The sequence below is a fragment of the Pistacia vera genome, unplaced genomic scaffold (genome assembly GCF_008641045.1).
Source record: "Pistacia vera cultivar Batoury unplaced genomic scaffold, PisVer_v2 Contig439, whole genome shotgun sequence".
Classification (NCBI taxonomy): domain Eukaryota; kingdom Viridiplantae; phylum Streptophyta; class Magnoliopsida; order Sapindales; family Anacardiaceae; genus Pistacia; species Pistacia vera.
This window is the reverse complement of record NW_022196267.1, coordinates 628,742-655,143: the sequence shown is the minus strand read 5'-3', so window position 1 is coordinate 655,143 and position 26,402 is coordinate 628,742. Positions and strand designations below refer to the sequence as shown.

General features: G+C 36.5%; 1 pseudogene; it reads right to left on the bottom strand.

The window, feature by feature from the left end:
- Positions 1–21,189: 21,189 nt before the first annotated feature.
- Positions 21,190–24,605, bottom strand: LOC116144143 (annotated as a pseudogene).
- Positions 24,606–26,402: the final 1,797 nt, after the last annotated feature.

Genomic DNA, 26,402 nt, shown 5'->3' with positions numbered 1-26,402 from the left:
TGATTTTCAAAGAAGATCACCATCCACCCTTAAAGAACTTCAATTTCAGGGTTAAAGTTGAGTTTCCAAACCCTAGTTTTTTCTGAATTTTTTGGTTAAAAGAGAATTCATAAGTGGTTGTGTGTGTAAGTGAAAGGTAAAAAACTTTGGAGCCAAGGAGGAGTACCTTTTGTGCTTTGAATACAAGTAAGAAAAAATCTCCCTTATGACTAAATAATTGATAACCACCTAGGGTTTAGAAACTTACATTTGTTTATTTAATATGAGTGTATGCTTTTTTGGTTATGGATTGTTTAAATGGGTGTGTTGATTAGTGTATGTTTGCATTGGAGATGATTATGCCAATTAGAGTTTTGTAGTTGGACGATGTTTTGGCACTTTTTGATTCTGTAAAAAGGGAGTTTTTATGCCTTTTATATAAGAAGAATATGGCAAATGATAATGAATGTGCAATGAAGGTGACATGGTTAAAATGAATAGAATTCGGATTGGCTTTTTGAGACTTATACTGTAAACATGCTTACTGAATCAGTCATACTGAGTTATAGAAATCCGAATTGAGTTGATTCGTGAAGTGTTAAAAATTTGAGAACACGACCTAAAACTTTTATGTTTTAAGCCAAAAATAAATTCGAATTAGAAGATATGAAATTGCTTGAAAGTAACGAACTGTATGGCATCCACCTTCTTAATGGAAATTCCATTTGTTTCTAATTCTAATAAACCCTGAATAATCTTACTACGGAATTCTTTGTATTGTAGAGAAATTGAATGAATTAATTAAGAAGTTTAGTAGGAGAATATATTATGTTGAGCATGAATATGTAGTCCATAGTTTTGCATTCATAATGGTAATGCTATAGCTTATTTAGTTGTGTCTTATGAAATTTGTGAAATGTAGAAGTAATTCCATGAGTCTCCTTGAGGTATAAACAAGATCAGAGGAATGGAATTCTTATGGAAACCATGAGTCCTTTGAGGTGACGACCAAGAACAAGGTTGGTCAAATTGAATCCGATCGGATAACAAAGACTAATGAAACCAATCAAGTATAAAGACAAAAGAATAAGCATGCCATGTACATGAATATTTCATAAGTTCATATATGTTCTTGTTAATACTTATGTCTGATGTATGTTATGGATAGGTTCATGAGAAAGTCAAATGTATATATTTTTATGAACTTGTTTGTCAGAAGAAGGTCATGTTTTGTAGGTAGGTAGTCCTAAGTAATTTACTTGTATAATGAACCTTAATGTTTATATGCCATATTCCTTACTGAGCGATAGCGCTCACCCTACTAAATGTTTTAAAATGTTTTGCAGTACGCTTTTAGCATGAAGCTGGAGAGGTCCAAGTGACTCTATGAGCATGAGGGGATGCTTTAATGAATGACTATTGAATGGTTTTGCTAATATTTACTGTAGTAATGATTTCATATCTCATAATGTAGTAATTATGTCCATGTTCTATATGGAGTAAATATTTTTATATTAATAAAGAAATCAAATTGGCAGTAAATTTTATAAAAGTGGGTATGTTTAGTAAGTATTACTATGATTGTCTCCTTTACTCCAGAAAGGAAATTAATTTTTTTGATTATACAATGCCTTATTAAATGTAAATAAAAAAAAAATTAATTAATTAAACACATATATCTATATATATGTTTAAACTACAAGTTTTATTCTTTAAATAGATTTTAAAATAAACTTCTTTCTACATGCATTTTCTAGGTTCTCAATGGCCAGGGATACTTAGGAAATACCCGGCTGGGAGGGTTTTACCATTTGGTATCAGAGCAAGATTTTTGGTGTTCGAAATGATGTTTTGATTGAATTGTTGTAGTTATTTTCTATTTAATTGATGATGAAAATGGTGTTTGTAAGTACTGGAGTACCCATTCCTCATGTGTCCCCAATACTCTCTCCAAGCCGATTGCTGTAAGTATTTTCTTTAATTGTTTAGTGTAGAATTAGCTATATTGATTGAAATTTTGTGTGAGTAAAGGGTATGGCTACGAGGCGTCCACGAAAGGTTAATAGGAGGGGTGAGGAGATATTTAATGATGTAGGCACTAGTGAGCCAGTAGCACCGACTACCAGTGTGCCCCTAATAGTGGACCAGCTAGTCTGCCCAAAATCTTCTGTTTTGGATGAGACTGCATCAACATGATGATTTCAGAACGCATTACTGAGGCTTTACTTAGGGTGATCCCGGAGGGTATAAGTAACCATGTGAACACAAATCCCTCAGCTCCAGTAGTTCTCCACAGCTCCAAATACCATTTCCAACCTCCAGTAACTGAACAGTTATGCCGATGGGTGCTACACCTTCTGGACAGTAGAACCAATCTATAATCTTTCTCAAAAGCACCAACCTCCAAGTTCAGTGTTTCAAACGATCCGGCGGTACAGAGGAGATGGCTAGAGACTGTTGAAGCGGGCAATGGCCTTGTTTCCCATGAGTGATCAGAAAAAGTCCTCTATGCTTCCTTTTGTTGAGAGGAGATGCTCGGGTATGGTGGAAGCTAATGGAGCATACCTATGTGACAGAGAACTTCCTGGAATGAATTTAAAAGCTATTTGAAGCAGAATATCTTCGCAGACAGGTTATCCGTGAAGACTCAAGAGTTCACGGAATTGAAGCAGGGTATATATGACTGTTAGAAGTATGCTACAATGTTCAACTCCTATGCCGTTTTGCTCCTACTATGGTGAGTACTCACCGTGCCGGTTAGAGAGATTTTATGGACTACACCCAAAAATTGCCAGATTTGTTTTAGCGGTGGTCAACCTCCTCAGACTTGTTGAGGCTTTGGAACGGGCATTGAGGGCGGATTTGTTTATGTGATAAGGAGAGGCGATGGAAACCAAGTTGGTGTTTGGTATTCTTAGTTCGGGGTTGCAACAGCAGTTCAGACAATTTGAAGTGGGAATCCACTGCATGGCCCTGCAGAGGACAAAGAAAAGGAAAGTTTTTCAGCAAGGATTTCAAAGAAGATGGTAGCAAGAAGAAGAGGACTCCCCACAACAACATAGAAGGACTAATCTTCCCCATTGTCAAAAATGTTGGGAGGCTTAAAGGATGTCTATTAAGGAACCAACTGTGTTTTTTCAATGTAACAACCGGGACACTGGCAAAGGTACTGTAAAGTACTCAAGCACTTCCCGCTTCAACTGTGGAGTGTCGACTTGCCAAGTTTACTCAGTGGCTCAGAAAGAGCTGAAGCCAATCCATCTGCAGTTTGGCAGTTACCAATTCCGACTCTACCCTCTTTATATGTACTGATTGAGTTCTCGGGGCTACCCTGTCTTTTATCTCGATATGGATTATAAAAAACTAGTTTTAGAGCCCTTGTAAATTGTAACATGCTGTTAAAATAGAGATGCCTAATGGGAATTATTTCGCTGATAAGTTTGTTATGGGGGAACCTATACGTGATTGATGGGCATGAGTTGAATGTTGATGTATTGTTGTTGATATGCCTGATTTTGATATATTTTGGAATGGACTTCCCTGAGGCAAATAATGGAGTTTTGATAGATTTCAGAAGAAGAAGGCCTGGTTTAACCTTAGAGATGCTGGAGACAGTTCAGCACCCTTTGGGGAAGGTCATCTACACAGTCTGATGATAACGTGCAGTTGAAGGCAATGAAGTATAAGATGGTTGTGCAGGTTACTAGCTAATGTGGTGACATAAGAAAATTTCAGACTTCAGTGTTCGGGATGTACCCATAGTCACGATAAGATGATTTTTTCCAGAAGATTTGCCAGACTTCCTCACGAAAGGAAGTGGAATTTTGTATAGAATTAGCTCCTGGTCGGCCCAATATCTAAAGCCCATATAGACTGGCTCCATCGAGTTACAAGATTCTAAAGACGCTTTCTGGAGTTGTTATATAAAGGTTTCATTCGAGCCTAGTTCATCTCCATGGGAAGCTCCTTTTATTGTTGAAGAAAAAAGATGGTTCGATGGAGAATGTGTATTGAGTACAGGGAGCTCAATAGGGACGTGAAAACAAGTATCCATGTACCAAGAATTGATGATTTTTTGATCAGTTAATAGGAGCTTCGGTGTTTTCCAAGATTGATCTCGGTCAGTCTACCCATCAGTGAGGGTCGCTGACAAGGATTCCATCATCAAAACGTGCAATTCTCAACCAGATATAGGCATATATGAATTTATTATATGCAACATAATTTCACAATTGACTAATGCCCGCAGAACAACGGTATCATGATTTGATGACCTAGGAGTTTCCATGATTTGTTTGGATAAATTATCTAGTAATTTTTATAGATGATTCCTGGTTCTAATGGGGTTTCCACAAAAAGAGTCATGAGAGCAGTTGAGTTTGTGCTACAAAACTAGGGAGAAAAAGTTATATGCTATAGTTCTCCAAATGTGAGTTTGGTTGGATCAGTTAACATCTTGGGACATGTTGTTTCTCACAAAAGGGTATTTCAGTGGACCGCTAGTAGATTGAGCAGTGCATGCTTGAAGCCAAGCCAAAGACTGTAATGAAGAATTAGAATTTTCCTCCTGGTTAGCAGATATTACAGAAATTTGTGGAAGGCTTTGCTAAGTTAGCTTCTCCACTCACCAGCTCTGACCAAAAAGGAAGCCCCGTTTCCTATGACCTGAAACCTTGAGAAGAGTTTCCAGAATTGAAAGAAGATTAACCTACTGCTTCCAATTTTACACACTTCCGAGGATGGTGCCTTATGTATTTACACTTGTATTCCTCCTTATAATGGTTGTGGGGCAGATTGATGCAAAAATAGGTAGGATTGGCTTATGCTCTCGCCAAGTTGAAAGACTATGTAAAAGAGTTATCCCCCCTCTGATCTTGACTAGCCTGTCGTTTTTGCTCTTAGAACGATTGGAGACATTATCTCTTTGGTGTGACAGTGTAAGTATTTCACAGTCACAAAAGTCTAAAATACTTTTTTTTATTCATCCCAGAAAAAGAAATTGAAATTAGGCCAAGAAATGGCTTGAGCTGGTGGAAGGAACTATGAATGTATATTATGTCAGCCACGGAAAGCTATGTAGTTGCAGATGCCCTCAGCAGGAAAGTCTCTTTAGCTCAATTAACTTTTTAGAAACACCGTGCAACAAAGATAAATAAGAGGGATAGAAGTTGGAGTTTGGGAATATCCAAAATTGAAGTTCCGGTCTAAGTTGTTGGAGGATATTAGAGACAAACAAGCGAATGACGGGTTTAGTAAAGGATTAGCCAGCAGTTTTGAAAGATGGTAGAGAATCACGAATCAAATGGGTGATGTATCTTGAAATTTAGAAATAGTGTATGTTCCTTCCAGGATATTTGACTTAAGAACAAGATTTTCAGAGAAGCACATAGTCTCTTACCGCTGCTCTCCAGTGAGTTGAAGAGTCGGATCGGATTTAGTAAGAGCTATTTGGTGGCCAAGGTTAAGAAAGATGTGACTGAGTAGTGTGCCAGATGCTTGGTGTGCCACAGGTTAAAGCAGAACATCAACGCCCATCTGGATTGTTTCAGCCCCTTAGTATTCCTTCTGGAAATGGGAAGATATTTCTATGATTTCATTTTAGGTTCTTCCTAAAGTGCAAAAGAGTTTATAATCCATTTGGGTATTTGTATAAGATTGGACTGAAATCCTGCTCATTCATTCCAGTTACAGACAAGAAAATCTACTCTGATCGCTAGGCCCGATTATAATGTTAAGATAGTAAGATTTTACGCGCCCGACCCCCCTTACACTACAACCCCCCCCCCGATGAGTACCCTAATAGTATTGTTTCACGACGGTGTGAAATGTATGTCAGTATTCTGGAGTAGCATGCAGAAGGCATTGGTACTAGCTAATTTCCAGCACAGCCTACATCCTCAGACGATGGACAGACAGAAAAGAACGAATCAACTATGTAGGATATGTTACGCATGTTTATTGACCCATAAGTTGAATTGTGTGACATTCTCCCTCTAGTTGAATTCGCTTATAACATAGTTACATCAGCACCATTAAAATGGCACCATATGACGCCCTGTATGGAAGGAAATGTAGATCTCCATTGGCATTGGGAGAAATCGAAAGAACAGACTGCATTAGCCTCAAGCTCTTGTCCAGAATTACACACAAAAACTGATGAAGATGTAAAGTTAATTCGACAGAGCATGAAGCAGGCCCAAGACAGACAGAAGACCTATGGCAGACCAAAAAACAGGATATAGAATTCAAATAGGGAGACAAGGTGTTTGTGAAAATCTCTCCTTATAAAGGGTGATGATGTTTGGTGAAGAAGGGAACTCCCCCTAGATTATAGTCGGGGCCATCTGAGGTATTAGAAGAAGTGGCAAAGTAGCTACAGCTTGCCTTACCCAGCTAGTATGGATCGATCCTAAGTTTTCCATGTTTCCTTTCTACCGAATATGTTAGTGATCCTTCGCATATATTACAAGCACATGAAGTGTAGTTTAAAAGATGACTAATTTATGAAGAACGTCCAGTACATATTCGGATAGACAATAAAAGAGCGGTCGAATCCAGAAAGTACCCGGCTTGTTAAAATAATTGTGGAGAATCGCTAAGTTATAAAAGGCGACATGGGACGGTTGAGCAAGATATGAAGGAAAGATACACCTTTCAACGCTTGCGAGGACGCAATTCTCTAAGGGGGGGTGATTGTAACGCCCACGTTATTATTCCGATGCGCCCTCAGGTATGAAATTTTACCTTTTCAGTATTTCTTTTTTTTGAATGTAAGGGTCAATGGTCATTTACCTGTATTTTGCGATGTGCCGTATAAAGTTGTAAAGGATATGTCATTGACGCGAATGAGGGTAGAATGGTTCTAAAGTTGATTGATCTGGTTAATGGCATAAACGGTAACCAAGGTATAATGGTCTTTTCATACAAACCCATATGATTAGTTATTCCATAAAAGTGCACCAGGTAATTAGTCATTCACCTAATGGGATTGCTTATGGATAAGTGTTTCAAAGAAGTCAAATGCCTTCTTTTTTTGTGGTAGAAATGACCAAAAACCCTTGATATGAAAATTTTTATGACCAATGACCTTTATGCTACTTTTATGTTGACCAATCACATATAGTATCAATGAAATGATATGTACAAGGTTTAAAAAGAGAGTAGTCGGCCTTGCATACCCCAAATATATCATCTTCTTCTTCATCTCTCAAATCCAACCATACAAGCCACTAATCCAAGCTTTTTATTCTCAATTTCTTAGGAATTTCAAGTTGATTTTCAAAGAAGATCACCATCCACCTTACAGAACTTCAATTTCAGGTTAAAGGTGATTTTTCAAAACCCTAGGTTTTCTGAATTTTTTTGGGTTAAAAGAGAATTCATAATAATAAGTTGTTTTTGGTGTTTAGGGAGAAAGGGGAAAACTTGTAGCCAAGGAGAGTAACTTTGTGCTTTGATACTAAGGTAAGGAAAAATCTCCCTTATGACTATAATTGATAACACCTAGGGTTTATGAAACTTACATTGTTTATGTATATGAGTGTGAAGCTATTTTTGGTTTATGCTTGTTTAAATGGTGTGTTGATTATGTAGTGTCATGTGTAGGATTATTTGCAATTAAGAGATTTGTAGTTGGACGATGTTTTGGCACTTTTTGATTCTGTAAAAAGGAGTTTTTATGCCTTTTATACTAAGAATGATATGGCAAATTATATGAATGTCAAAGGAAGGTGACTGGTTAAAAATTATAGACTTTCGGATTTGTCTTTTTGAGACTTATACTGTACATGCTTCACTGAATCATCCATAACGGGAAGTTATCGAAATCCATTGAGTGCTTCTGGAAGTGTTAAAAATTTGAGAAACAGACCTAAAACTTTTATGTTTTAGAGGCCAAAATCACTTCGATAGAAGATAATGGAATTGTTGAAAGTAAACGAACTGTATGGCATCCACCTCTTAATGGAAATCCCATTTGTTTCTCAATTCACTAACCCCTGAAGAATCTACTACTGAATTCCTTTGTATTGTAGGAGAAATTGACTGATTAAGTTAAGAAGTTTAGTAGAACATATAGTATGAGTGACATTGATGTTAGTCCATATGTTTGCATTCATAATGGTAATGCTATAGCTTATTTTAAGTTTGTCTTCTGAAAAATTTATGAATGTTAAGAAAATGAATTCCATAGTCTCTTGAGGTAGAAACCAAGATCAAGGATGGATTCTTATGGAAACCATGAGTCCTTTGAGGTGACCGAACCCAGAACAAAGGTAATGTTCAAATGAATCCGATCGGAAACCAAGACTATGAAAAACCATCAAGTATAAAGAAAAAAGAAATAGCATGCCATGTACCTGAATATTTCATACGTCATATATGTTTCTATGTTAATAGTATGTATGATTATGTGTATGACTTAGTTCATGAGAAAAGTCCAAAAGTATATATTTTTATGAACTTGTTATGTCAAGAATGAGGTCTGTTTTGTAGGTAGTAAAGTCCTAAGTAATTTACTTGTATACTGAACCTTAATAGTTTATAAATGCCCTATTCCTTACTGAGCGATTAGCCGCTCACCCTAACGAATGTTTTAAAATGTTTTGCAGTCCGGATTAAGGCATGAAGCTGGAGAGGAGTCCAAGGGACGCTATGAGCCTGAGGGGACTATGCTTTAAATGATGACTATTGCATTGTTTTGCTAATATTTACTGTAGTATTATGATTCATATCTCATAATGTGTAATTTATGTCCATGTTCTAAATGAGTAAATATGTTTATATTACTAAGGAAATCAAATTGGCTAGTCAAATTTTTATAAAAGTGTGATGTTCTAGTAATATTACTAGATTTCATAATTTCTCCAAAAAGGAAATTATATTTTTTGATTTCCAATGAACTTATTTAACAATGTAATAAAAAAAAATTATTAATTAAACACAATGATATCTATTATCTATGTTTTTAACTACAAGTTTATTCGTTAAATCTGATTTTAAATAACCTTCTTTCCTAGGCATGTCATTTTCTAGGTTCCCAATGGCCAAGGGATACTTAGGAAATACCCGCGAGGGAGGTTTTTACCAAAAAATATAATAATTTATGCCATGCAATGATGCCATTATAAGATAATTTAATCAAATTAAACACTTACATTAAAAATTACCACCTCATGTATACATAATATCCTAATCATCATATGAATTAATAATCCCACTTTAAATGCTACCATCAAATTCCACCACTAAACACGTGTAACTTTGCATACACTTCATGCGAAAATCTACTTTAATCAAATAAAGAGTAACACATTTAGCACGTCCAAGCATAAATCATCTTAATCACGTCATGGAAATGAACTGCCTGACATTTTTTTTCTAATAAATTATATGCAACATTTTCCACAAACATCATTCCTCATACATAATGAAAATGACATCTCTTATGCCAAACGGAGTCATGGTTGAGAATGACATACATGCATGCATGTAGTCTCAACCCATCTCATGCAATAACCCATCCAAACATGCTATAACTTCATCCAACATCTTTAAATCACATTCAAACATATTCCAACATATTAGAGCGAGAGAAAAACATGTTTTCCTAACATAAAGAGATGGCCGAGACACACACCTTCATTCAAACATGCTTGTTACATCCAAATAAACCATTCATTTACAAATGGCTGCTCATTGTGTGAGTGTATATTAGTGTATGGCCCTAGAAACCATTCGTGTTGTCTGTTTCAAAACCATTTTGTCTTGTCTCTATATATATATAACAAATAAATGGAAGAAATATTTCTTCATTCTTATATACATTTGCTTCCTTTATTGTCAGTCATGCATTTAAATAAGTAGTATATGAATTTGTCCAGACGATTCCTTTAATCGGTAAATGATTATCAAAAAAGGGTCCCTACGGAAGCCTATAATTTGAGCAACTATATTGCACACTATGCATATTGGTGCTTTCGAAAGATATCATGAGGTAATATAGTACCGATACGTGATAGTCATGTCACTAGGCTTGGTAATGGATAACGGTTGGTGAACTGTTTTTTCGAAGTGCCGAATAACGACAAATCCCTTTGGAAAAGCATGCAGTCAGTGTTTATCTTTGGCTATATCTTGCACGATGTAGTCCCCTTTGAACCCTGAGACATTGTAGTCAGATCCGATATGGATGCCTATGGTTTCATAACGGTGTATAAGTACGAGACTAATCATGTTTTCTGTAATAATAAGCCTATTTGGTCCATACGTTTTCATAGGCAGCAACAAAACATGGTCGCGAGGGATCCCCCTTGACTCGAAAATATAGGATCGGGAAGTACCGCTGACCTCCCCTCCGGATTCGAGTTCACTAGACACATCGATTAAATGTCGGAAAACAAATTCTGACCAATCATTATTAGTCATACAAAAAGCAAGTTTGTGATGATGAGTTTCCAGACATATTGATCGCGATTCGGTAGAAGATCGATTTAAGATTTTGACGTTCCATAAATCCATGCTTCGAATCGGAAGTATCTCAATAGAGTGACTTTACCTGCATTTACGAATGATCTGAAAGGGTTCGTGAAGGTATTCTTCATCGTGGTTTAGGAACTAGGGCACATTGCTAGAATGTTTAACCATAAGTCGTTGGCCTTCGGACAAGCTTCCGGATTCCTCCAGAACCGGCTTACGGCTAACCACGTGGCCCTACATGGTTCACAAAAACCCAACCCCCAAAAATAGCCTTGAGAAGTTAGCGAAGGATAAAAGAGAAATGATTATCCGAGAGGGCTCACACCTTCCGAGGGTAATACTAGCATTTCTATAGTAATAGTTACATATAAAAATTTTTTGTGACATTTTAAAGGTTAAAATGTTCAAGCATATTAATTATTTTAATTATTATATCTTAAAGTGTTACGAAATTATTGAATGAACAAAAATACCCTTTTATAGTTAAAGGGTAAAAGGTAAAATTTTATGTTGTTTAATATAAACTAGTTTGTTTTTATATGGGCCCTTGAATAATATTGATTATTCAAAGGTAGCATAATAAATTCGTGGGGTCCCTTTATAAATCGATTTATTGGTCTTGGAAGTGAAAAATAAATAAGTCAAAATTGCCGAAGTATATAATAAATGCAAAATGTTTTGCTTTTAGTTCATCTTCACTTGTTCCCTCAACACAAGTAACTCTCTCTTAACAAAAAAAACCCACGGCCACTCTCTAATCTCTCAGGTGGTGGTTTAAAGTTGGAGGCCTGATCTTTTTTTGGGCTAATCTTTTGATCAATCCAAAGCACAATAGAAGTATAATCTCATTGCCATTCTTTTTTTTTAAAACCATGTTTTTTTATCCATCATTTCATGCTTTCTTCTCCATTTCATTCACCACACTTCAGCATGCAGCTGTTCTTTCCATGGTATCAGAGCTAAAGCTCCTTGCATTTCGATTGTATACGCTAAAAGACATTTTTCATGTGCTCCTTGTTCATCACACTTGGTTGAGTTTGCATGTTTAGGGATATGGTTCAAAATGCTTTTTTCATAGTGGTCTTTACATGCATTTCTCGGACATACATAGATCAGAGGTATAATTGTTCATTTTTCTTCTCATTCTTATATTTTTGAATGAAATGATAATGGTTATAAGGACATGCCTTGCATTAAATAAGTTTTTTATGTAATAAGCATGTTTGATGCATGTGTATGGTCCGGCCCCTCTTTGTTTTGTGAAAACTGTTTTCTTCTTTCTCTGGATATGTTTGGGTATGTTAGAATATGATTTAACCATATTTGGATGAATTATTGCATGAGACTGTGTTTGATAACATACATGCATGCCATATGTGTCATTTTCGGGTTTCTCGGCCATGACTAGTTTGAGGCAGCCAGTAAGATATGTTATTTCCATTTCATGTATTGATGGAATGATGTTTTAGGAACTGTTTGATGATGATGTCATTTCGAAAAATGTTCATGCATGTTCATTTCCATTACTTTGATTAAATTGGTTTATGTTTTTGACATGCTAAATGGTTTTCTTTAATTGGATTAAAGTATATTTTTTGCTGAAGCTGCAAACGTTGCAAGTGTTTAGTGGTGGAATTTGATGGTTCGCATAATTAGGATTATTACTTCATTGATGAATTGTGATATTATGTAATGTATGAGGTGTAATTTTAATGTAGGATGTTTAATTTTGATTAAATATCTTAAATGCATCTTGCAATAAGCCTAAATTATTATATTTTTGAAATGAATAATTTGGTTGTTTGAATGGTTTTCAAAAATTGATGATGCCAAGATGACATATGTTCTTTGATACTACAACGTGGTCAAACCACGTATTACTTTAGTTAAACAGTAACTTATGTCATAGACAGATTTCTCTTGAAGAAGATTCCCATTTTATCTATGTCATGATACTTTTGGTGAAAATTAGTGAATGATGAAATATTTAAATAATATCTATCTTTGGGTGGAATCTGAAAATTTTTATTGTGTAATGATTCCTACGAAATTGTTATAATTGTTGCATGGCCCAAAGTTATAATTAAATTACCAACCATGCATATATATATAAACCTATTACTATATGAGATTATATTTATATATACTTTTAAATAATTGTTTATATTCATAGCCTTTAAATACTTGTTTTATTAGTTTGTTATGAATGGTTAATATTTATTTCTGTGATGGAATGAATATTAGATTAGAGGGTTGGGATCATGGGCCCAGTTGGTTTTCAAAATAGTCAAAAGTGTTTGTAATATTCTTTTATTTAAAGTGGCTTGTAATATTAAATTTTATTTATTATTTTACTCGTGCCTGCGTGGCCTAAGATCAATGTGGTAATTTACTCGGCTAGAACGGGAACCGAAAAAGCCCCCCAAAAATCCGGATGACGATCCAATCGAAGATCTAGTATTAGGGTAAATAATTTTGCCGTTAGTATGTTTTTCGAAAAACCCATGGTTAACCCACATGCTTTAATTTATGCATATAGTGATATGGTAAGGAATGTTAATTAAACATGACATGCCTAAAATTAATTAACTAAAAGGGTTAAACCTAATCTCCCCCAAGTTAAATTATTAAATCCAAGTCTCCCATTGGGATAACTAATTCTTTGATATAAATTTTTATAGCCAAGATTTCCTATTATGTGAGAGATAATAACTTTATATCATACCATTTAAAGTTGATCTTTTCGTGGTGGATATTTTCAACCTGACCAAGAATTCTATTATGTGAGACATGATGAAACTGCCATCCTAAGAAACACACTGTTCGATTTAACTACCTAGGGTACCAATATTCCTATATTTGAGTTACCGAAGCTAGGACAAAGGAATATGATCAAACCTTATATTAGTGATATACAAAGGAAAATAGTTTCTCCTTATTAGACTAGATTAACTGAGAATTCTATTACTGTGATGTTAATGAATTGATAGAATTGAACGTCCCCACTAAGAATTTAATCCAACAAAAATTTTCGGACCCTATTTTAAGGGAGTGAAGACTCGAATAAAATGTGGAAGCTAATTTTGCTTATGCCCTTAAAAGGGTTTAAAAGATTATAATACCCTAATAAAATTACTTTTCTTTGCAGCTTCATCTTGTATAATAATCGAAAAAATGTCCAACATGTTCTCCTAAGGATAATGGATAATAACATTTAATCTACCCAACCTAAAAGTTGGCTAAGAAATCTTAGAAGTGTTCAGTTTTGAAAAATTGTCTATGTCCTGGAAGCACCGCTTCCACTTGATTTGGACTATGCTCACAAGCTGATCTTGATGCTCATTGAAAAGTGGAGAAGGGATAGCAGTAGGGTAAAAAAAATACATCTATCCTCTATTGAAAGGATAACTTCAAACTAAGCATGAAGAGTGTTTCAAATACTTATGATTCCTCAGACTCTACCAAGTTGTATAGCGAAAATCCAAGCAGTGGTTGGTAAGAATTGTGTGCATCCCTCTTTAGGCATGAAGTTGAGGGAAGGGTACCTCCAATGATTCAGAACTCTTAAAATGATCAATGGATAGATGACCTTGGATGGATATGGGGTGGTCAGGCAGACCGCCTCAAAGTGAATTTGATTCTACAATCCCTTCCTCCAATTTATCAACTTTTTATAACTAACTACATCTCAATAGGATTGAGAGAAACCGGTTGGCTCTGTAACTGCTAAAGGGCTTAAGAATGGGTGTGTCTATAGACAGAATGTGGAAAGGGAAATGACATGGATGTCTTTGCCGCCTCCACTAGCAGGTGGGTGTGGGCCAATAAAAGGCCCCAAAATGCTCCCAAAGAGAGGTGTCTCTGTCTGAAGGGGGGACTGGGTTGGACCCAAAAATAAGAGCTTCAAGAAGCCAACGAAGAAGGCGGGACGGCCAATTCAAAGGGAAAATGTTTCCACTATGGAAAAGATGGACACTGAAGAGAGAACTGTCCTCATCCGGCACAGTCTAAAGAATGGCAAAAAGGAAAGTAGGTACGAAACCAATTGGCTTATGATTGAACATGCATTAAGTGTTAATTCAGAAGTCATCGTCTTAGTATATTAGATTCAGCAGCAACCTTCTCATGTTTGTATGTCTTTGCAGGTACTTGTCAAATAGTTCTGAGGTGTACAAGGCGAGATCATTTTGAAGGATGGCAAATGGGGCATGAGTTGCCCGATGCCCCTGGGCTTGCCGCCTAGACTACCTTCAAGACATGTTTTGAATTTGTTTAAAGGATTGTACTTTGAAAAAGTCATTAGAAACATCATTTCTATTTCTACTTTGTGTAAAGCAGTTATTTATGTCTGTTAATGGAAATGAATGTTCAAACATTTTGGAAATGTTTTGTTGGTAAAAGCCTTGTGAATACAAGTTTGTATGTCTTAGAATTGATGACATATTCAATCAATACCCTTTCTAATAAAGAACTTCGCTCGGAATCCAAATCCTACAATCGATGGCATCATATATGGGTCAATATGAGATAAGAAGATTAGTTACAGCTTGAGCAAGTGGATCTTGAACTCATTGTGTTTCGAACCCCCTCTCCAACCCATGAATCATGTCTCCAGAAGATGCCCAGTCTCCCTTTAAGAGTAAAGGAGAGCGAGCTAAAGAACTATTAGAACTCATACATACAGATGTATGTGTAAACCATTCAATCTTTAGCCAGGGGAGGATTTGAATACTTCATTACTTTTTACAATGAGGCCACGATATGGGTATTTGTATTTAATTAAATACAAATCTGAATCCTTTGAAAATTCAGAGAAATCAGATGAAGTATAAAAATCAAATTGGAAAAAGTATTAAAATACTACGATCAGATCCGTGGGGGTGAATATTGATTACAGATTTCAAGAGTTCTAAAGAGAAATGGGATAATCTCACAGTTGACTCCCTCCTTATACACCCCAGCTTAAGGATGTCTGAAAGGAGAAATCGTACCTTATTGGATATGGTCGATCGCCTGGTGGTTTTACAGACTTACCATGTCTCTGTGGGGTAACGCTCCTCCAGACCGCTGTGCACATCCTTTAATATGGTCTCGTCCTCAAAACTGTCCAGAAAATCACCGTATGAGATATGGTATGGAAACCGTTCAAGTCTGATTATCATGAAGTATTTGGTTTGCCCAGCTGATGTTAATTGGTTTAAATCTGATAAGCTGGGATGTTAATTCGAGAAGGTCGGTTCATATGATACCTAAAGATATTTAGGATATTACTTTTACTTCCCAGTGATCAAAGGTTTGATCATAGCAAATGCGTGCTTCCTCCGAGAACGCGTTCTTAGAGGAAGGCGGTGTTGAAGAAGTATTAAACCAAGGAAGAGTTCGAAGAGCCAGACCAAGATTGCTGAAGATGTAACCGTCACTTCGCGAACCGCAGTATCAGAACTATCTTTCCAGTACGAAAGTTCTTCTAGAATATCAATCTCCGAGAGATATGGGTTCCTAACATGAGAAGATTTTGAAGCTTACTTCGTGGAGTAGATGATCCTGGTGATGATCCTAGAAGCTATGAATAATCAATACTGGATAGAGATCAGGAAAGTGCTGGAAGCGATGGATTCTAACGATAAATCAATGCATGCCAATCAAGTATGGTCGCTTTAGGGATCCACCAGAAGGAATAGTTCCTATAGGTTGTAAATGGGTCTACAAGAGAAAAGTTGGCAAGGATGGGGAGGTAGAGACCTTCCAGCTCGACCGTTGGCGAAAGGTTAGCTCCGAAACAGAATTGAATTATGAGGAAACATCTCCCGTAGCTATGATGAAATCTATCCGTATCATCTAGCCATCGCACATACCATGATTAGAATTGGCAGATGGATGTCAAAACAGCTTTCTCATGGGTTTATTAGGAAAACATCTACATGGACAACCGATAGGTTTTGTATCATCTGCTGAAAGGCATAATGGTGTTGCAAATTACATCGCTCCATTTATGGATTGAAGCAAGTTTCAAGAAGCTGGACATTCGATTTTGACGACATAATCAAATCGTTCGTTTGTCAAAATCCAATGAGCCCTGTGTATACATGGGTTAAGATCAGGTCCATCACATTTCTCATATTATTGTAGATCATACTTTTGATGGGAAATGCTAGAGGCATGATGACAAGGTTAAGTTGGGTTGTCCAAAACCTTCTGCGATGAAAGCCTTAGGAGAAGCGACAATAGTTCCTTGGCACTTCGTGTCTATAAGATAGAACAAAAAAGGTAATTGGAGTATCCTAAAATTGTACCTAGAGAAAATGTAAAAGAATTTAGCATTAAGAACTCTAAGAGAGTCTCCTTGCCTTCACTCACGGTCTTCATCTTTCCATGAGATGATTCAAAGACCGTGAAGCGCGGTAGCGGATGCGTATGTGCTATGCTTCTGCCCGAGGTACATAAGTACGCAATGTTTTATGTACAAGACCTGATATGCTTATGCTGTAAATGTTCGAGTGATATCCAGTCACACCCAGGGGAGAAACATTGGTCAGTTGTAAAATCGACCTTCGTACGTGAGAAGAATAGGATCTCGTTTCTGAGTTTTGGATGTTCCGAGTTTAAACTTCAGGATACTCAGATTCTAATTTCATCAGATAATGATGAAGCAAGTCTACGGCGGGTGATTTTGTATGTAAGGGATGTGTGTTATTTGAAAAGTTCCAAACAACAACCATAGCTGACTCCACTACAAAATTTCCATACATTGCTGGGGGGCTTCAGAAGCCTCACAGTAGGCTGTTTGGATGCGAAAGTTTTGTATTGAACTTGGTGTGGTTTCGAACATGCTTACCAGATAAGCATGTTCGGTTAAAATACTGGAGCTATTGCACAGGCAAAGGAACAAGGTCACACCAAAAATCTAAAAACACCTTTACTGTAAGTATCACATTGTGAGAGATTCATTGTAGGCTAGAGAGATTATAATTCTGAAGACTCCTTCAGCAGAATATGTAGCTGATCCCTGCCTAAGGGATACACACCTGAAGCAATGGGACCATCATCTGGAGAAGATGGCTTTAGTGCAGTGGGAGTTTGTTATGTAATTAAGTATGCCCTAGCAACCATTCGTGTAACTGTCAGTTTCAACGCATTTTGTCTTGTATCTATATTATATCATAAATAATGGAAGCAAGAGTTCTTCAATTCATATATATAATTGCTTTATTTAATTCAGTCATGCCGTTTTAAAAATAAGTATGTATATAAATGGTCCCAATGCTTCATTTAATTAAATCGGTAAATGAATTGACTCAAAAGGGTTCCCTACGGAAGCAATATAATTTGGGCCACTATATTGCACAGTAGGCATATCGGATACTCCAAAAGATTCATGAGTTGATATAAGTACAGATGACGATTATACTCCTGTCACTTGGGGCATTGGTATGGATAATGGTTGGGTGAACTGTTTTTCGACCGTTGACCGATAACGACAATCACTTGGGAAAGCATGTAGTCCAATGATTTATTCAGTTGTTTATCAGTGCACGATATAGTCCTTTGACCTAGAATTGTTGTCGGAATCCGATATGGATCGTAGGTTTCATACGTGTATAAGTACGAGACTAATCAGGTTTCGTCCTAATCAGCTTATTTTGTCATGCGTTGGTTTATATCGGAAACGAACGACGGTCGAGAGTGGATCAATTTTGACTCGAAAATATAGATCAGGAGTACCGCTGACTCATCCAATTCGAGTTCCTAGATGACATCGATAATGTCAGAAAACGAATCCTGACCAGAGTCTAATCTTAGTATACAAAAGAAAGTTTATGATGACGTTCCGGACTATTGAGCGACGATTCGGTAGAAGCTCGAGTTTAGGATTTTGCTGTTCCATGAATCCATGCTCGAAAAAAAGGATATCTCAATGGAGGGACTTTACCTGCATGGTAACGTATGTCTGAATGATTTCGATTGAGTATTTTTTCTTCATCGTGGTTTAGGGACTATGGCACATTTCTAGATGTTACCATAGTCGTTGGGCCTCCGGACAAGGTTTCCGGATTCATCCAACCCTCACGCTAATCCACGGTAGACCTACATGGTCATACCAATAGCCTGAGAAGTTTAGAGAAGGATGCAGCAGATAACTGATTTATCTAAGAGGGCTCGCACCTTCCGATAGTATGTCTCGACGGGGATTTCTATCGTAATAGTTACATAGAAAATTTTTGTGACATTTTAACCCTTAAAATGTTCAAGAATACTTAATTATATTTAGATTATTAGATCTAAAGTGTTAAGATTAATGATATGAACAAAAATAATTTTTAATAGTTAAAGGGTAAAAAAGGTACATTTTATTGGTTGTTAATGTAAACTATTTTAGTTTATATGCCCCTTGAATAATATTGATTATTCAAAGGGTTAGCATAATAAATTCCTTGGGGTCCCCTTTATAAAATAAGATTTATTGGGCTTGGAATGAAATAATAATTGCAAAATTACCAATATATATAAATGCAAAAGGTTTGCATTTTAGTTCATTCTTCACCATCGTTCACGTCAAAAACAAAACTAAAACTCGCTCAACCCACAGCCACTCTCCTATCTCCTCAAGGTTGTGTTAAATATGGAGTTCTCATCTTTTTGGGGTTATCTTGATCATCCAAAGCAAGAAGGAAGGTATAATCTCATTTTTCTATGCTTTGTTTAAAAAACAACCGGTTTTTTTGCATCCATCTTTCATCTCTTTCCTTCTCCATTTCCATTCACCTACTCCTTCATGCATTCATGCTGTTCTTTCATTATAACCTCACCATAATTCAAAACATATGATACTGAGAAGAAATGAACACTACTTCTTTCCAGATGACCAAGACATGCATGTAGAGCTAAGATTAAAAAAATCATTTTTTGAACCATTACCACTGCAACTCACCAATTATGATGAACATATGAACACATGTTATAACCTGTTTTTTGCTCAAAAACGACATGCATGGAGCTTTTTTTATCTCTGATACCATTTTGACAGCTCAGCATGCATGAAGATTGTGAGATGACGAGTGAAAGGAGAAAAGATTTGATTTCAAAAACGTTTTTTAAAGCAAAGCTTGAAAAGAGATTATACCTACTCCTTTGCTTTGGATTGATGAATATTAGCCTCAACATGATAAGACCTCCATACTTAACACACCTTGAGAGAGTTAGAGAGTGGTCGTGCTAGGGAGAGAGAGCTTTTAGTTTGTGTTTGAGTGAACCACTGAATAATGACTAAATGCAACCTTTTTGCCTTTTATGATAACTTGGGCAATTTGTAATTAATTTATTTTTCACTTCCATCCCACTAAATCTTGTTTAAACAAGGGACTTGGCCTGAATTTATTATGCTATCCTTTGATCATCAAATATTATTCAAGGGGCCCATGTAAACTAAACTAGTTTACATTAACAACCCATACATTTACCCCTTTTAAAATACCTTTAATATTAAAAGGTTAATTTTTGTTCATCTCATTAATCTTAATGCGTTAGATATAATATTAAATAGCATACTTCATTGTTTGAACCATTTTAACCCTTAAAATGTCATGAACATTTGTTCTATTTAACTATTACCATAGAAATCCAACGTATTACGCCTCCGTAAAGGTGCTAGCCCTCTTCGATAATCATTTCTCTCTCTCCTCATGATCTCTAACTTCTCAAGGCCTATTGTGTGACCAGGTATGTCCCCCGTGATTAGCCTAGCCGTTCTGGATGATCCGAAAACCTATCCGGAGGCAGCAACGACTAATGGTAACATCTAGCAATGTGCCATAGTCCCCTAAACCACGATGAAGAAATACTTCATCGCAAACCACCATTTCAGATCATACGTACCATGCATGTAAAGTCGCTCCATTGAAATCTCTGATCAGCACAGATTTATGGAACTTCCAAATCCTAAACTCGATCTTCTACCGAATCGTTGATTATATGTCTGAAACTCATCACACAAACTTGCTTTTGTAGACTACTCATAGATTTGGCAGAGATTCCGTTTTTTGACATTTATCGACGTTCGTCTAGATAACGCAATCCGGATGGAGTCATCGTACACTCCCAATCCTATATTTTTTGATCAATGGATTCCCCTTTTGACCATCGTTGTCATTTCCGCCTATGAACACTGCATGACCAATAGGCTTTATTATATGCAAACATATTAGTCTCCCCTACTTATACATCGTATGAACCATACGCATCCGTATCCGGATTCCGACTCCAATGCTCAGGTCAAAAGTACTTCAATCGTGCACTGAATACAAAGACTATAAATCACATTGACTACATGCTTTTCCAGTGATTTTTCGGTATTCGAGGGGTCACGTTCGAACAAACAGTTCACCCACCTCTAATCCATACAATGCCCCATGAGATGACCTATCATCGTCATCCGTACTTATATCACCCATGATATCTTTTAGAAAGATCCGATATGCCTACTGTGGGCATTAGTTTTGGCCAAATTATATTGCTTCCACAAGGAACCCTTTTCGATAATTCATTTACCTATTAAATAAATTATCTGAACAATTCATATGTATACTTTATTTTAAATGCATGACTGAATAAATGAAGCAATTTATATATATAAATTGAAGAACTATTTCTTCTATTATTTATGATATATAGATACAAGACAAAATGCTTTGAAACCGACAACACGAATGGTTTCTAGGGCATACACTAATATACACTAACAAAAGCTCGCTGTAGTTCCTCAATATGAAGTAATGGAGCTGCCTAGGGATCACTTTCTACAAGCTGCCTAGGGATCACTTTCTACAACGTGGGTTCGACCCTCACATTTGCAGTTAAGGAAATAACTCAAATCAGGCTCTTCCTCAACTTGGCCGGAAGCTCCAACGAACCTTGACACACGTTGGTTGGGGCTGTGTGAAGGCATTGAAAGGCTCGGGGAGTTTTCCCGATCTCCGCGGTGGTCCAAATTGACCCGCAGACGATGGGGTTTCCCGCATGACGACGGTCGAGGTCATCATTTCAACGCTATTGGGAATCTCCTTGCCTTGCAATTTTGTGGGAGTGTCTGCCCATGCGACGTGGCATGGGACGGCTCATGCTGTGACATGTCGCCGAGTCGCAATGACACTGGTATTCTACCCGTTGCACGACCGATGTTCTCTGGTACCTCGAAGCCCTTCGGTCCACTGCTTGCCACTTGCTTTCCCTTGCTTTGCACACTTCAATGCACGTGATATGGGCTTTTGCCCTTTTGCGTGCTTTCGTGTGACCTGCACGAGTCTTTGGTGGTGGCACCGCTTTATTGGACTCTGGTAGTACGACCCGATCAAAACGGTCCACCATTTGGTTAACCATTTAGAGAGTATTATTAAACCTCTCTAGGTAACTCATCACAGCTGGGTCGAGCTGTGAGGTTGAAGAAATATCCACCATGATACTCTGTTGGATTAGCGGCACTAGCAAGTGACCTTGTAATAGTTTTAATGATCTTCTTGACTCCTTGTCTAGAAGAGTAATGGCATCCACTACCATAGCCTAGCTTCTCATTCTCTCTCCAATGGACGAGGAATTAGTGACCTTTATGGTTTGAGACAAATTGACAGAATGACTACTTCTTGTTGTGGCATTAGAAAGTGAGGCTTCTGATCCCCTCTGACTTGAAGAGTTTGCCACAAGGGATTGAAATGGCACACTTTCTGCTCTTTTCTTCATTATCGTCCTCTCCTCTTCCAAGTTCACTTGATTTCTAGAGGCATGTTCTGCTAATTTCTGCTCTTGGAGAACTTTTGGTGTCTAGTTCTCTTTGTCTGAAGAAAAATTCAAGTCTTCTTCTGGCTGGATATTGGGGCTAATAGTAATCTTTGAGGAGGATTTTTTGTATGACCTGGAAGGCTTAATTTTTTCCAGCTTACCCTTCCTTTTCAAGGACTTTAGTGGAAGAGTATCTGGGGAGAAATTCTCCTTGTTTGGAGTAAAGATTTCTTCTTCCTCCTCTTCAAAACCAGTGAAAAGTATCTTTGAAATTGATTTGTTTTCAATATCCTCCTGTATCTGCAGTTCTACATCAGCCTTACTGTGACTTCTTGTTGTCTTTCCTCCGCTTCTACTAGTTTGAATCTGTAGAACACTCGCTGGTTTACCTCTTCTTGACCAAATGCTACGTGAGCTAAGCTTTCTATCTGATCTCAGTGGAGAAACTTCAAGAGTTTTCTTGGTCTTCAACTCCTTTTGTATAAAACAGAGATTGTGGAGTCTGGCTATTTTTGTTATCCGTAATCTCCGTGAGTACTTCCCCAACAGGCAAAGACGAGAGTTCACAGACTCTTCAAGAATAGAAGAGCAAAAGCTTCTGTTCAATGCCTTCTGTGGTATTTCCTTCTGTTCAATGCCTACCCTTGGGCTGTGGTTTCCAACTTCAGACAATTCAGCTTCTGGAAAGCCTTCTTCATTAGAGCAACCGGAGTTTAAAGCTGATAGCAAATTCAAGTTTTTGTCCATCGAAGGCTTCTCTTGCATGGTTGCATAATGACGGACAACAGGGGTTCATTTTCTCTATGGACCTGTTCAGTATTGATCTCTGATCAAACTCCCCCTAAAACCGAAGATGAATTCGTAGACTCTTTCATAAGAGACCCAGCNATGGCAAAACTAGTCATGGCCGAAAATGACATATATGCATGCATGTAGTTCTCAACACATCTCATGCAATAACAATCATCCAAACATGCTATAACCATCATCCAAACATACTTTAAATCACATTGTAACATATTCAAACATATTAGAGCGAGAAGAAAAACATGTTTTCCTAAAATAAAGACATGGCCGAGACACACACATGCATCAAACATGCTTGTTACATCAAATAACTCATTCATTACAAATGCATGCTCATTATTGCTAGTGTATATTAGTGTATGCCCTAGAAACCATTCGTGTTGTCAGTTTCAAAGCATTTTGTCTTGTATCTATATATATATCATAAAAAATGGAAGAAAGAGTTCTTCAATTCATATATATAAATTGCTTCCTTTATTCAGTCATGCATTTAAAATAGAGTATGTATCTGAATTGTCCAGATGATTCATTTAATCGGTAAATGAATTATCAAAAAGGGTTCCCTACGGAAGCAATATAATTTGGGAAACTATATTGCACAGTAGGCATATCGGATGCTTCCGAAAGATATCATGAGTTGATATAAGTACAGATGATGATGATCGTCATGTCACTAGGGCATTGGTATGGATTAACGGTTGGTGAACTATTTTTCGAATGTGACCAAATAACGACAAATCACTTGGAAAAGCATGTAGTCAATGATTTATCATTTGGTTATATCAGTGCACGACGTAGTCCTTTGACCTGTGACATTGTAGNGTACCATTCTATATTTGTTACAAAAGAAAAATTTTACTTTGAATTCATAATCTAAGCAGAAAAAGACATCAAGAACAATTTAATTTAAAAACAAATGCGCATTCATCATTTTCACTAGTAAGCCGTAAACTCTCACCTGATGCGTTTCCACTTGATTTTGCTCTTCTTTCTCTTCTGCGACGGGCACATCCAAGGGTGATACAAACGGTTTATCCATATCGTATGCGTGGCTCAAAGGTATCCAATGCAACCAATAAATCCTAGTTGACCCACAAATCTTTATAGTATCTCCCTCATTCAGCTCCACAGGAACACAAGATTCAATCTTTCTTTCTGATACCCACGTCCCGTGTACTGCAATCCATCAAGTACCAAAAAGCCTCCAAATAAACACAAACCCATGAAAATTAAATGAAGATATCACCAACTAATAATCAAGATTTTATATTACCAGACGATAAATCGATGACAGAGAGGTTCTGTGAAGAGGGTTTAGAGTGATTCTGGGGGTGAAATCTACTGATACTAGGGTGAGTCAACATGATGTGGCAATCTGGATGTCGACCAACCATCAAGATTTCCTCCTCCTCCTCTTCATCATCTTGAACTGAGTTTTCTTCATTTTCGACGGTCGTGATGGAGGGTGATGGTGGTGGTGGTGGTTTGTTGATGACGAAGATGTTCTTGAGAATGGCACCGTTCTTTATTACTGTAAAGAAGATTTTCCTCGCTTCTGGTTTGTTTTCAGCCATTTAGGACTGAGATTTAGATCTTTCTTCAACTGTTAAAAGGAAAAAAAATGTGGAAAATGGTTAGGGCTTTGTAATTGTGTGCAAGAGAATTTGGTTTGGAGTGTGAGTGTTAAATTAAGGGGATTTTCGTTTTCATTTTGAATTTTTGAAAAGGTGACCGTTGCAATTCCTGTTATAACGGCTTATTTTATTATTATTATTATTATTTGTTTGATGCGGGAAGCATACTACACCTACAGTACAAGGTTTTCGTTCCCCTGGACCAAGGGATTCCCAGTTGTTTTATTTTTTTTTTAACAGGAGGTATAAATAAAACTAATTATTATATCAATACAATTTATTTAAAGAAATAAAAATTATATATAGTTGATCATTAACTAAATTAGTATAAATTGATGTGACATAACGTAATAATGATCATATTAAGTTTTGTTATATCCATTAGATTGATGAATTGGATTAATGTTATTTTTTCTATCAATAATTACCACTTCAATTTCATAAATGTAATAATTTAAAAAAAAAAAAAAAGTATATACATATATTCACAATTTTAAGGTTAAACATTTACTAAATCTCTGGAAAAAAAAAAAAAAGAATTAAAAAAAAATTGCTCTTTAACTTATAACCTTGGAGTTGGACACAGAGAGATTTAATTTAAAAATTTTGATGACACGAAGAGAAAATATAGTATTAATATAATGAACATCTTTATTTGTAGTATCTTGAATACTTGGCTAATCTCACATGTTTACAAATAAAACAATTTCACGAGTGAGAAGATCAAATTGTTATCATTCCAAAAGCACACATCAACTGTTGATTTATTTTCATATGTTGACATTACAAAATTCTTTAACACAAAAAAAAGCAAGTGTGATGAACGTTGGAAGGGGAGAACTGGACACTCTTCTCCCAACTATCCATACTTTGAAATACGAAAGCAACTTAAATTTTGCCCCAGGCAATCTTGGTTCAAATACTATATTCATTAGTCATTTCTGATCATTAAGGCACAGAGTCGCCTCATGCATCTTCAATCCTTCCAATAATCACTTGTTTGTATGCCCTTGTTAGATCCCTGTTTTCCTTCTCATCTGCCAATTTCCACAGGCAGCTCTTTTCCCTACAATCAGCTCCACATCTCCACACAAGACATACATGGGTTTGAGAGAGAGCTTTTAGTTTGTGTTTGAGTGAACAAGTGAATATTGAACTAAAATGCAACCTTTTGCATTTATATATACTTGGGCAATTTTGTAATTATTTATTTTTCACTTCCAAGCCCAATAAAATCTTGTTTTAAAAAGGGACCCCATAAATTTATTATGCTATCCTTTGAATAATCAATATTATTCAAGGGCCCATGTAAACTAAACTAATTTACATTATCAACCCATAAATTTACCCTTTTACCCTTTAACTATTAAAAGGTTATTTTTGTTCATCTCATTAGTCTTAATGCTTTAAGATATAATAATTAAATATAATTAATTTTTGCTTGACCATTTTAACCCTTAAAATATCATGAACAACTTTCTATGTAACTATTACCATAGAAATCCCGTCATTACCCTCGAAAGGTGTTAGCCCTCTTCGGATAATCATTTATCTCTCTCATCATTCTCTAACTTCTCAAGGCTATTGATGTGACCATGTAGGTCCACCGTGGATTAGCCGTGAGCCGGTTCTGGATGAATCCAGAAACCTGTCTGGAGGCCCAACGACTATGGTAAACATTTAGCAATGTGCTATAGTCCTTAAACCACGATGAAGAAATACTTCATCGAATCCATT